General features: G+C 39.9%; 1 protein-coding gene across 1 annotated transcript in view; it reads right to left on the minus strand.

Annotated features, from left to right (window-relative positions):
- The window catches only part of LOC139753080 (glutamate receptor ionotropic, delta-2-like), a 205,581-nt gene that overhangs the window by 157,281 nt on the left and 35,800 nt on the right, over positions 1–12,500 (minus strand). The gene's annotated exons all lie outside the window — the stretch shown is intronic.

Below are 12,500 nucleotides of genomic sequence, written 5' to 3' on the forward strand. Positions count from 1 at the left end.
TGGGTCGGCAGTAGTGGCGCCACGGCCTAATCGTTTACGACCTTCCTGCTTTTACTCTGGCATCATCGCTTGTGGCGGACAGTCAACATGAGTTCCAGGGACAGTGTTTATGAGGAAGAGGAAGTGCCTGGGGATGTCTAAAGCAGTGGCGGTGCGCCAGGACCGTGTTGTCATGTGCACTCCACGGCACCACAGCATGTTACCACGGTGATCCTACCCAAAGTTGATATTTCCCCATCTGCAGCCTTACATTTACGATCTAAGGCTGGATTCAACTCTTCAGGAATGATCTGCAACTGCCAGGAATGGACCAGAGATCCAAGTCACTTAAAGTTTAACTTTTTGAAAGTCGTATTGACAGTGATGGCCTTAGCACTGTGAATAGCTTACCATTCTCTACCAGTGAAAGTAGACATATATTAGATGATGTCATCAACAACTTTGAAGGGGTAATATTTGGTGAACGGGAAGAATTTTTTTCAGAGGCTCCTATTTAACAGACGTGAGCTAGGGTTAGAAGAAAGTAATGAGCAATATATGGCTGCTCTCAGGAATATGGCAAAATCTTGTGGGTTTTGTGAATGTATGATAACTTGCAAATGGAACGTTTAATGACTGGTATTAGAGATGATAAGACAAGGGAAAAACTCATCTCTCAACAGAGGTTAGACCTACAGTCTACAGTCTTCTGCCATAGACATTTTTACAGCGATGAAGATGGCAAGTACTCAGATGAAAGTGTTGACAGAAACTGCAGAGGTAATGTATAGTGTTAATGTAGGTAAGAACTTTAACAGTGCAAGATACACTGAGAGTGTTGGAAATAATGTTAGGAAGACACAACAACAGCATGAACAAAATTATACATTTAAAAAGTTTAGTGAGAAAGATAGTAGGAGAAGGCCACACATCTACTGCTAAGACAGTTACTGTTTGCAAATTTTGTTGTAATGCTCACGAGTTGATGAAGGAAAAATGTCCTGGCTGGGGGAGAGTTTGTGATAGCTGGGATGTGAGAAACCATTTCAGTGGTTCATGTGTCTGCACAGCAAGAGTTTATGCTGTGTACGAGGACAGAGATAAAGAGTCTTCTATAAGTGATACAGAACTAGTCATTTGTGCTGAAACCATTCATTCTCTGCCACACAATCAAAAAGGTATCTACTGTAAGATGTTGATCAATGGTGAACCAGTAAATGCAAATTGATTATGGTGCTACTGCTAGTGTGTTACCTGTTAAGGTTATTGGTGCTGCTCATGTGCTGAGGGAAAAAGGTTACCTTACAAATGTGGAACAGTTCTACGAGGAAGGCACTGGACAGATGCGTTGTAAGGACAATGAATCCCAGGACGAGACTGGAATATGATGTTTGATATGATATTGTTGATGATGAAACCAACCATATGCCGTTACATAGTGCCAGGTCAGCTATAAGAATGGGATTAATAACCATCAAATATGATAATTTTGAGAGTATTACTGTAGTAAAAAAGCGTATCAATTTGTGTACAGAATTTCCTACAGTGTTTAATGGCACTCTGTGATCATCACCTGGTGGCCCTGTACATTTATAAGTATTTGGTGATGCTGATTGTGCTCTTCGGCCAGCTAGGAGGATCCCTCAGGTCATGAAACAAGAAGCCAAACAGGCTCTGGATAAGTTGCAACATAAAGGTAAGACAGTTCCTGTGGATGAACCAAGTGACTGGGTGAATCATGTTCTCAGGGTGTGTATTGATCCTAGACCCTTACATGTGGCCCTGAAAAGGGAATATCATAAATTGCCAGTTATAGAGGATATTCTACCTGATCTAGATGGTGCAACATTATTTTCTATCTGTGATCTAGAGTCTGGCTTCTATCATTGTGAGTTAGATTATGAGTCCAGTTTGTTGACAACGTTTGCTACTCCATTTGGGAGATACGGATGGTTGCGTTTACCATTTGGCCTGAAGCTGAGCAGTGAAATCTTTCAAGAGAGATTGCACCAAGCTCTAGAAGGCCTGGAGGGCGTGCAGTGTGTAGCAGATGATGTATTAGCGTATGGTGACGAGACAAGCCATGATGAGAGGATAAGGAAGTTTTTAGCAAGGTGTGCTGGGGTAGGAATAAGACTCAATCAAAACAAATGTCAATTTTGTATGTCTGAGATGAATTTCATGGGGCTTGTGGTGAGAAGTAAGGGACTTAGGCCTGATCCTAAAAACGCGGAGGCCATAATGAAGATGAAACCACTTAGGGATAAAGATAATGTGCAACGTTTGGTTGGCATAGTTAACTATCTAGATTTCTACCCAAGTTAGCTACTGTATTATGTTCTATTGTCTGTATGGCGGGGAAGGATGCTGAATGAAAATGGGGGAATGCGGAGGCTAAAGCAACCCAGGAAATTAAAGCTCACTGACAAAAGCATCAGTTCTAAGTTACTTTCGCTCCAGCAAACAATGAGTAATTCAGCCAGATGCCAGCAACAAGGACATTGACACAGTATTGTTGCAGGAAGGCCATCCTTTGTGTTACACTAGTAGGGCACTGACTGATGCAGAGAGTCGGTATGCTATTACAGAGAAATAAATGCTTGCCATTGTAAATGCACCAGAAAAATGGCACCACTCTACATATCGCAGACGAGCAATTGTGTATACAGACCACAAGCCGCTTGAAAGCATTGTGCTGATGCCTTTAGACAAAGCCCCAATGAGGCTTCAGGCCATATTTATGAGATGCCCTTGCATTTGACACTGAAGTAAGGTACATGAAGGGCAACCAAATGTTCATTGCTGACACATTAAGTAGGGCCTACTTTCCTATTCAAAATGGGGACTCCGATGAGGAGTTTGAAAGAATTGATGCTATTATTTTTCTATCAATGTCTTTTGATAGGATAGACTTAGTTAGGCAAGAGACTAAAAGGGACAACACATTACAGACTCTGAAAAGTATCCTTCAACGTGGTTGGCTTGATAAGAATCTAACCTGCCTGGAATTGTCACACCATATTTTGACGAGAGATGAATGGTCTTATAAAGATGATCTCATCTGTAGAGGTGAGACACTTGTCATACCAAAGCAGTTACGGCCCGAGATAAAGAAGTACATACATGTAGGCCATGTGGGTATTGAAGGGTGTTTGCTTAGAGCCAGGGAGAGTGTGCACTGGCCTAACATGAATGCTGAAATAAAATCCTTGGTAGATGTTGTGAGGCTTATATCTTATGAAATATCCCTTCCACATGAAACCCTAATGAGTCATGAGCTTCCTAACAGACCTTGGAAAAAATTAGCATTTACCTGTATGAACTAAGTAGCAAGTATTACCTCATAACTGCATGTTATTTTTCTAACTTATGGGAGATTGATAGACTGCACACTGTGCTAGATATGGTATTTCTGATGAAAAGATAAGAGATATTGGTCCTCAAATGATCTCAGAAACAATGTCAAAGTTCACCTGTAGATGGGGGGGTCAGCCATAAGGCCAACTCGCCTTACAACAGCAAAGCCAATGGTAAGGTTGAGTCTGCTGTAAAAAATGTAAGAATATGTTAAGATAGAGTGAACATGATGGTGAAGACCAATATTTTGCTCTTCTGAACATTAGGAACACGTCCACATAGGGCATCACCACAAGCACTGTTCAAAGATGATGCGTAGGAGAACAAAAACTATTGTATCTATTGTAGCAAGTTTACTGAAGTCAGACAGTAAAGTTGGAGAGCATGAGGTAGATAAACTGAAATATGTACCGAATAAACAGGCATCTTATTACACTATTAAAGCTTGTGACCTTCCTTAATCATGTGAAGGTGATGCTGTCAGACTTAAACCCTTTAGGCTTGGAGTTAACAGATGGAAGAAGGGAACTGTAACTAAAGAGTTATATGCCAGGTCAGATGAAGTAGAAACGGAGGAAGATGGAATACTATGGAGAAATAGATGTAACATGATACGTTCATATGAGTCTCCAGTAAGAATAGTGCTTGGTGACCCTGCCACAGATGTTAATATATTTTCAACACTATTAAGCTACTTCGAGAAAATATGTACTAATTCTACTTGAAGTTTCGTGATACCCTCTCACCTCTACTCTCGTTTTCTCACCTCTCGAGTCCCTCACCATCATCCTGACGCCTGCCGCTTTCTCTTACACATTTCCCACACCATATATCCTTAATACCTTCCACAAGCATCTCTATCAACTCTATCATATGCCTTCTCCAGATTCATAAATGCTACATACAAATCCATTTGCTTTTCTAACTATATATCACATATATTCTTAAATGCAAACACGTGATCCACACATCCTCTACCACTTCTGAGACCACACTGCTCTTCCCCAATCTGATGCTGTATACATGCCTTCACCCCTCAATCAATACCCTCCCATATAATTTGCCAGAATACTCAACAAACTTATACCTCTGTAATTTGAGCACTCACCTTTTTTATGCCCTTTGCCTTTTTACAATGGCACTACACATGCATTCCGCCAATCCTCAGGCACCTTAACATGAGTCATAAATGCATTGAATATCCTTGCCAACAAGTCAACAACAAAGTCACCCTCTTTTTTAATAAATTCCACTGCAATTCCATCCAAACCCGCTGCCTTGCCGGCTTTCATCTTCCCTGTTTACAGAATCATTCTCTACCCTAACCCTATCACTTTGCACACCACCTCGACCAAAACACCCTATATCTGCCAACCTATCATCTAACACATTCAACAAACTTTCAAAATAACTCACTCCATCTCCTTTCAATATCACCACCATTGTTAATACCTACCCCATTAGCCACTTCACGATTTTCCATTATATTTCTCTTGACTTACACACTTATTATCTATATCTATCTATTATAATATATATATATATTATATATATATATATAATATATAATATATATATTATATAATATAATATTATATATATTTTAACATAATATACTAATCTTTCATCGCTGTACCCGCGTTTGCAAGGTGCGCGAGGAACGAGCAAAAAAATGGCCCAACCCCCAACACATGTATATACATACACTCCACAACGCAATATACATACCTATACTCTCATGTAACATATATATATATACACACAGACATATCATATTACACAAAACATAATTATACTGTCTGCCTTATGTATTCATCGCACTCGCACACATATAACATCCCCCCCATATTTCGAAGTAGCGCTAGAAACAAAAGGCCACATTCGTTCACACTCAGTCTCTACTGTCATGTATATGCCGAAACCACAGCTCCCTTCCACATCCAGGCCACACAATTTCATGGTTATCCAGATGCTTCAATGCCTGATTCAATCCATTGACAGCACGTCGCCCCGTATACCACATCGACATTCACTCTATCCTTGAACGCATTACACTCTCTGCATGTTCAGGCCTCGATCACTCAAAATCTTTTTCACTCATCCTTTCCACCTCCAAAATTTGGTCCCCACTTCTCTCTTACTTCCACGCAACCATAATCCTCTGGCTCAGCTTTCATCACTCATTCCCACATATGACAAACCCTTTCAAATACCCTTCTTTTCTCAAACCGCTCTTTTTATTTTCACACATCTCTCTTACCCTTACATTACTTACTCGATCAAACCACTTCACACCACATATTGTCTTCAAATATCTCATTTCCAGCACATACACCCTCCTGCGCACAACTCTATCCATAGCCCACGCCTCGTAACCATACAACATTGTTGGAACCACTATTCCTTCAAACATACCCATTTTTGCTTTCCAAGATAATGTTCTCGATTTCCACACATTCTTCAAGGCTCCCAGGATTTTCGTCCCCCCTCCCACCCTATGATTCACTTCCGCTTCCATGGTTCCATCCGCTGCCAGATCCACTCCCAGATATCTATAACACTTTACTTCCTCCAGTATTTCTCCATTAAACTTACCTCCCAATTGACTTGACCCTCAACCCTACTGTACCTAACAACCTTGCTCTTATTCACATTTATTCTTAACTTTCTTCTTTCACACACTTTATCAAACTCATTCACCAGCTTCTGCAGTTTCTCACATGAATCAGCCACCAGCACTGTATCATCAGCGAACAACAACTGACTCACTTCCCAAGCTCTCTCATCCCCGACAGACTGCATACTTGCCCCTCTTTCCAAAACTCTTGCATTCACCTCCCTAACAACCCCATCCATAAACAAATTAAACAACCATGGAGACATCAAACACCCCTGCCGCAAACCTACATTCACTGAGAACCAATCACTTTCTTCTCTTCCTACACGTACACATGCCTTACAACCTCGATAAAAACTTTTCACTGCTTCTAATAACTTGCCTCCCACACCATATATTCTTAGTACCTTCCACAGAGCATTTCTATCAACTCTATCATATGCCTTCTCCAGATGCATAAATGCTACATTCAAATCCATTTGCTTTTCTAAGTATTTCTCACAAACATTCTTCACAGCAAACACCTGATCCACACATTCTCTACCACTTCTGAAACCACACTGCTTTCCCCAACCTGATGCTCTGTACATGCCTTCAACCTCTCAATCAATACCCTCCCATATAATTTACCAGGAATACTCAACAAACTTATACCTCTGTAATTGAGCACTCACTCTTATCCCCTTTGCCTTTGTACAATTGCACTATGCAAGCATTCCGCCAATCCTTAGGCACCTAACCATGAATCATACATACATTAATTAACCTTACCAACTAGTCAACAATACAGTCAACCCCTTTTTTTAATAAAGTCCACTGCAATACCATCCATACCCGCTGCCTTGCTGGCTTTCATCTTCCGCAAAGCTTTTACTACTTCTCTGTTTACCAAATCATTTTCCCTAACCCTCTCACTTTGCACACCACCTCGACCAAAACGCCCTATATCTGCCACTCTATCATCAAACACATTCAACAAACCTTCAAAATACTCACTCCATCTCCTTCTCACCTCACCACTACTTGTTATTACATCCCCATTAGCCCCCTTCACTGAAGTTCCCATTTGTCCCTTGCCTAACGCACTTTATTTACCTCCTTCAAAAACACCTTTTTATTTTCCCTAAAATTTAAAGATACTCTCTCATCCCAACTCTCATTTGCCCTCTTTTTCACCTCTTGCACCTTTCTCTTGACCTGTCTCTTTCTTTTAAACATCTCCCACTCATTTGCATTTTTTCCCTGCAAAAATTGTCCAAATGCCTCTCTCTTCTCTTTCACTAATAATCTTACTTCATCCCACCACTCACTACCCTTTCTAATCAACCCACCTCCCACTCTTCTCATGCCACAAGCATCTTTTGCGCAAGCCATCACTGCTTCCCTAAATACATGTCATTCCTCCCCCACTCCTCTTACCTCCTTTGTTCTCACCTTTTTCCATTCTGTACGCAGACTCTCCTGGTACTTCTTCACACAAGTCTCCTTCCCAAGCTCACTTACTCTCACCACCCTCTTCACCCAAACATTCTCTCTTCTTTTCTGAAAACCTCTACAAATCTTCACTTTCGCCTCCACAAGATAATGATCAGACATCCCTCCAGTTGCACCTCTCAGCACATTAACATCCAAAAGTCTCTCTTTCGTACGCCTATCAATTAACACGTAATTCAATAACGCTCTCTGGCCATCTCTCTTACTTACATACGTATACTTGTGTATATCTCGCTTTTTAAACCAGGTATTCCCAATCACCAGTCCTTTTTCAGCACATAAATCTACAAGCTCTTCACCATTTCCATTTACAACACTGAACACCTCATGTATACTAATTATTCTCTCAACTGCCACATTGCTCACCTTTGCATTCAAATCACCCATCACTATTAACCCGGTCTCGTGCATTAAAACCACTAACACACTCATTCAGCTGCTCCCAAAACACTTGCCTCTCATGATCTTTCTTCTCATGCCCAGGTGCATATGCACCAATAATCACCCATCTCTCTCCATCAACTTTCAGTTTTACCCATATCAATCTAGAATTGCATATCTGGGAGTGGATCTGGCAGTGGATGGAACCATGGAAGAGGAAGTGAATCATAGGGTGGGGGAGGGGGCGAAAATTCTGGAGGACTTGAAGAGTGTTTGGAAGTCGAGAACATTATCTCGGAAAGCAAAAATGGGTAAGTTTGAAGGAATAGTGGCTCCAACAATGTTGTATGGTTGCGAGGCGTGGGCTATGATAGAGTTGTGCGCAATGTGTGGTGTGAGGTGGTTTGATCGAGTAAGTAATGTTAGGGTAAGAGAGATGTGTGGAAATAAAAAGAGTGTAGTTGAGAGAGCAGAAGAGGGTGTTTTGAAATGGTTTGGTCACATGGAGAGAATGAGTGAGGAAAGATTGACCAAGAGGATATATGTGTCAGAGGTGGAGGGAACGAGGAGAAGTGAGAGACCAAATTGGAGGTGGAAAGATGGAGTGAAAAAGAATTTGTGATCGGGGCCTGAACATGCAGGAGGGTGAAAGGCGTGCAAGGAATAGAGTGAATTGGAACGATGTGGTATACCGGGGTCGACGTGCTGTCAATGGATTGAACCAGGGCATGTGAAGCGTCTGGGGTAAACCATGGAAAGTTGTGTGGGGCCTGGATGTGGAAAGGGAGCTGTGGTTTCGGTGCATTATTACATGACTGCTACCTCGCACACATGAGGGGGGAGGGGGTTGTTAATCCAGTGTGGCGAGGTGGCGATGGGAAGAAATAAAGGCAGACAGTATAAATTATGTACATGTGTATATATGTATATATCTGTGTGTGTATATATATGTGTACATTGAGATGTATAGGTATGTATATTTGCGTGTGTGGACGTGTATTATATACATGTGTATGTGGGCGGGTTGGGCCATTCTTTCGTCTGTTTCCTTGCGCTACCTCGCTAACGCGGGAGACAGCGACGAAGGAAAATAATATAATATAATAATATATATATATATATATATATATATATATATATATATATATATATATATATATATATATATATATATATTTATTCCTATGAGTCCACGGGGAAAATGAAACACGAAAAGTTCCCAAGTGCGCTTACGTATAATAATCATATCATCAGGGGAGACATAAGAGAGAAATATAACAGTCAGCTGATATACATCGAAGAGACGAGGCTAGGACGCAATTTCGTAAACATGTGATTGTCCAAAATATACAACGAGCGTTCATAAACTTATCATTTTACAAATCTTATCTACAATAAAGTTATCTAATTTGTATAGACCATCACTAATATTAAGATTATAATTCTTTGTGTATATAGAAATAGAAGATTCAATGATATTTCTCGTAGGTAATAGACTTAGAGTTAACAACTGAGATGGTGTTACTCCAGTCAATACAATGATCATAGTTTTTAACATGATTAAACAAGGCATTTGATTCTTGTCCCGTTCTTATACTATATTTATGTTGCTTAAGTCTAACAGAAAGATCCTTACCAGTCTGACCAACATAAAATTTATCACAGTTTCCACAATTAACTTTATAGATGCAACCAAGAGAATTTTCTGGTGAATTCCTGATTAAGATATTCTTTATAGTATTATTGTTGCTAAAGGCAACATTTACATCAAAAGATTTAAGCAACATGTGAAGCAAAGTAAAATCATTATTAAAAGAGAGAACTAAAAGATTCGTGGTGTCAATGGGAGGTTTGGGCTCAATTCTATAAAATGATTTCTTTGCTAATTTAAGGGATTTATCAATGTAAGATCTAGGGTACTTTAACTTAGATCCAATAGAATATATCTTCTCAAACTCATCATCAATTAACTCTGGACTGCAAATACGTAATGCCCTACGGAATATAGATTGAAATGATGATAATTTAACTCTGTCATGTTGAGATGAGTAATAATGGGTATATGAGCATACATTGGTGGGTTTTCTGTATATGCTAAACTTAAACTTGTTTCCTTGCATATGGATCATGCAATCTGAAAATGGTAACATACCATTATTTTCATTTTCTACGGTAAATTTGATGGAAGGCACTAAATTGTTAAGTAAGGTGAGAAATATTTGTAAATTTTTATTTGTTGGCCAAACACAAAGAACATCATCTACAAACCTAAACCAAATTGCATTAGAAGGTAAGATATCCTTTAGTAATTTTGTTTCAAAAAATTCCATATAAAGATTACTTAGTCTCGGTGAAAGAGGGTTACCCATTGCCATACCAAATTTTTGAGCATAATAATCTCCATTAAATTGAAATACACAATCTCTTATACACAATCTTATCAGTTCAATGAAATTAGACTTTGAAACAGGTAAATGAATATCATCCAAGACATCAAATAAATATTCTAAAAGGTCATCAACTGGAACTTTAGTGAAAAGTGAGGAAACATCAAAGCTAACTAGTTTGAAATCAAAATTAATATTGATATTGTTTAGCTTGTTGACTAAATCTACATTCTTCATGATATTAGAATTTGATACCTTACCCACTAAAGGGCTTAGTAAGGAAACTAACATTTTGACAATTGATATGTGATGGAGCCTACTGAACTCACTATAGGTCTTGCTGGAAAATTCTGTTTATGTGTTTTGATAAGTCCATACATATATAGCAATGAAGCGGACAAAGATGACAAGTTTTTGATAAGATGAGAAAAAAGGAGAGATAGGTAGTATGTTTGAGGAAAGGAACCTGGATGTTTTGGCTCTGAGTGAAACGAAGCTCAATGGTAAAGGGGAATGTCTTGGGAGTAAAGTTAGGGGTTAGTGAGAGGACAAGAGCGGAGGGAGGAGCAGCACAACTCCTGAAAAAGGAGTTGTGGGAGTATGTGATAGAGTGCAAGAAAGTAAATTCTAGATTGATGTGGTTAAAACTGAAAGTTGATGGAGAGAGATGGGTGATTATTGGTGCATATGCACCTGGGCATGAGAAAAAAGATCAAGAGAGGCAAGTGTTTTGGGAGCAGCTGAATGAGTGTGTTAGTGGTTTTTGATGCACAAGACCGGGTAATAGTGATGGGTGATTTGAATGCAAAGGTGAGTAATGTGGCAGCTGAGGGAATAATTGGTATACATGGGGTGTTCAGTGCTGTAAATGGAAATGGTGAAGAGCTTGTAGATTTATGTGCTGAAAAAGGACTGGTGATTGGGAATACCTGGTTTAAAAAGCGAGATATACATAAGTATACGTATGTAAGTAGGAGAGATGGCCAGAGAGCGTTATTGGATTACGTGTTAATTGATAGGTGCGCGAAAGACTTTTGGACGTTAATGTGCTGAGAGGTGCAACTGGAGGGATGTCTGATCGTTATCTTGTGGAGGCGAAGGTGAAGATTTGTATGGGTTTTCAGAAAAGATGAGAGAATGTTTGGGTGAAGAGAGTGGTAAGAGTAATTGGGTTTGGGAAAGAGACTTGTGTGAGGAAGTACCAGGAGAGACTGAGTACAGAATGGAAAAAGGTGAGAACAAAGGAGGTAAGGGGAGTGGGGGAGGAATGGGATGTATTTTGGAAAGCAGTGATGGCTTGCGCAAAAGATGCTTGTGGCATGAGAAGAGTGGGAGGTGTGTTGATTAGAAAGGGTAGTGAGTGGTGGGATGAAGAAGTAAGATTATCAGTGAAAGAGAAGAGAGAGGCATTTGGACGATTTTTGCAGGGAAATATTGCAAATGAGTGAGAGATAGTATAAAGGAAAAGAGGCAGGAGGTCAAGAGAAAGATGGAAGAGGTGAAAAAAAGGGGTAATGAGAGTTGGGGTGAGAGAGTATCATTAAATTTTAGGGAGAATAAAAAGATGTTTTGGAAGGAGGTAAATAAAGTGCGTAAGACAAGGGAGCAAATGGGAACTTCAGTGAAGGGGGCTTAATGGGAAGGTGATAACAAGTAGTGGTGATGTGAGAAGGAGATGGGGTGAGTATTTTGAAGGTTTGTTGAATGTGTTTATGACAGAGTGGGAGGTATAGGGTGTTTTGGTCGAGGTGGTGTGCAAAGTGAGAGGGTTAGGGAAAATGATTTGGTAAACAGAGAAGAGGTAGTAAAAGCTTTGCGGAAGATGAAAGCCGGCAAGGCTACGGTTTGGATGGTATTGCAGTAGAATTTATTAAAAAAGGGGGTGACTGTATTGTTGACTGGTTGGTAAGGTTATTTGATTTATGTATGATTCATGGTGAGGTGCCTGAGGATTGGCGGAATGCTTGCATAGTGCCAATGCACAAAGGCAAAGGGGATAAGAGTGAGTGCTCAAATTACAGAGGTATAAGTTTGTTGAATATTCCTGGTAAATTATATGGAAGGTTATTGATTGAGAGGATGAAGGCAAGTACAGAGCATCAGACTGGGGAAGAGGAGTGTGGTTTCAGAAGTGGTAGAGGATGTGTGGATCAGGTGTTTGCTTTGAAGAATGTATGTGAGAAATACTTAGAAAGCAAATGGATTTGCATGTAACATTTATGGATCTGGAGAAGGCATATGATAGAGTTGATAGAGATGCTCTGTGGAAGGTAACAAGAATATGT

The sequence above is a fragment of the Panulirus ornatus genome, chromosome 14, assembly GCF_036320965.1.
Source record: "Panulirus ornatus isolate Po-2019 chromosome 14, ASM3632096v1, whole genome shotgun sequence".
Lineage (NCBI taxonomy): Eukaryota > Metazoa > Arthropoda > Malacostraca > Decapoda > Palinuridae > Panulirus > Panulirus ornatus.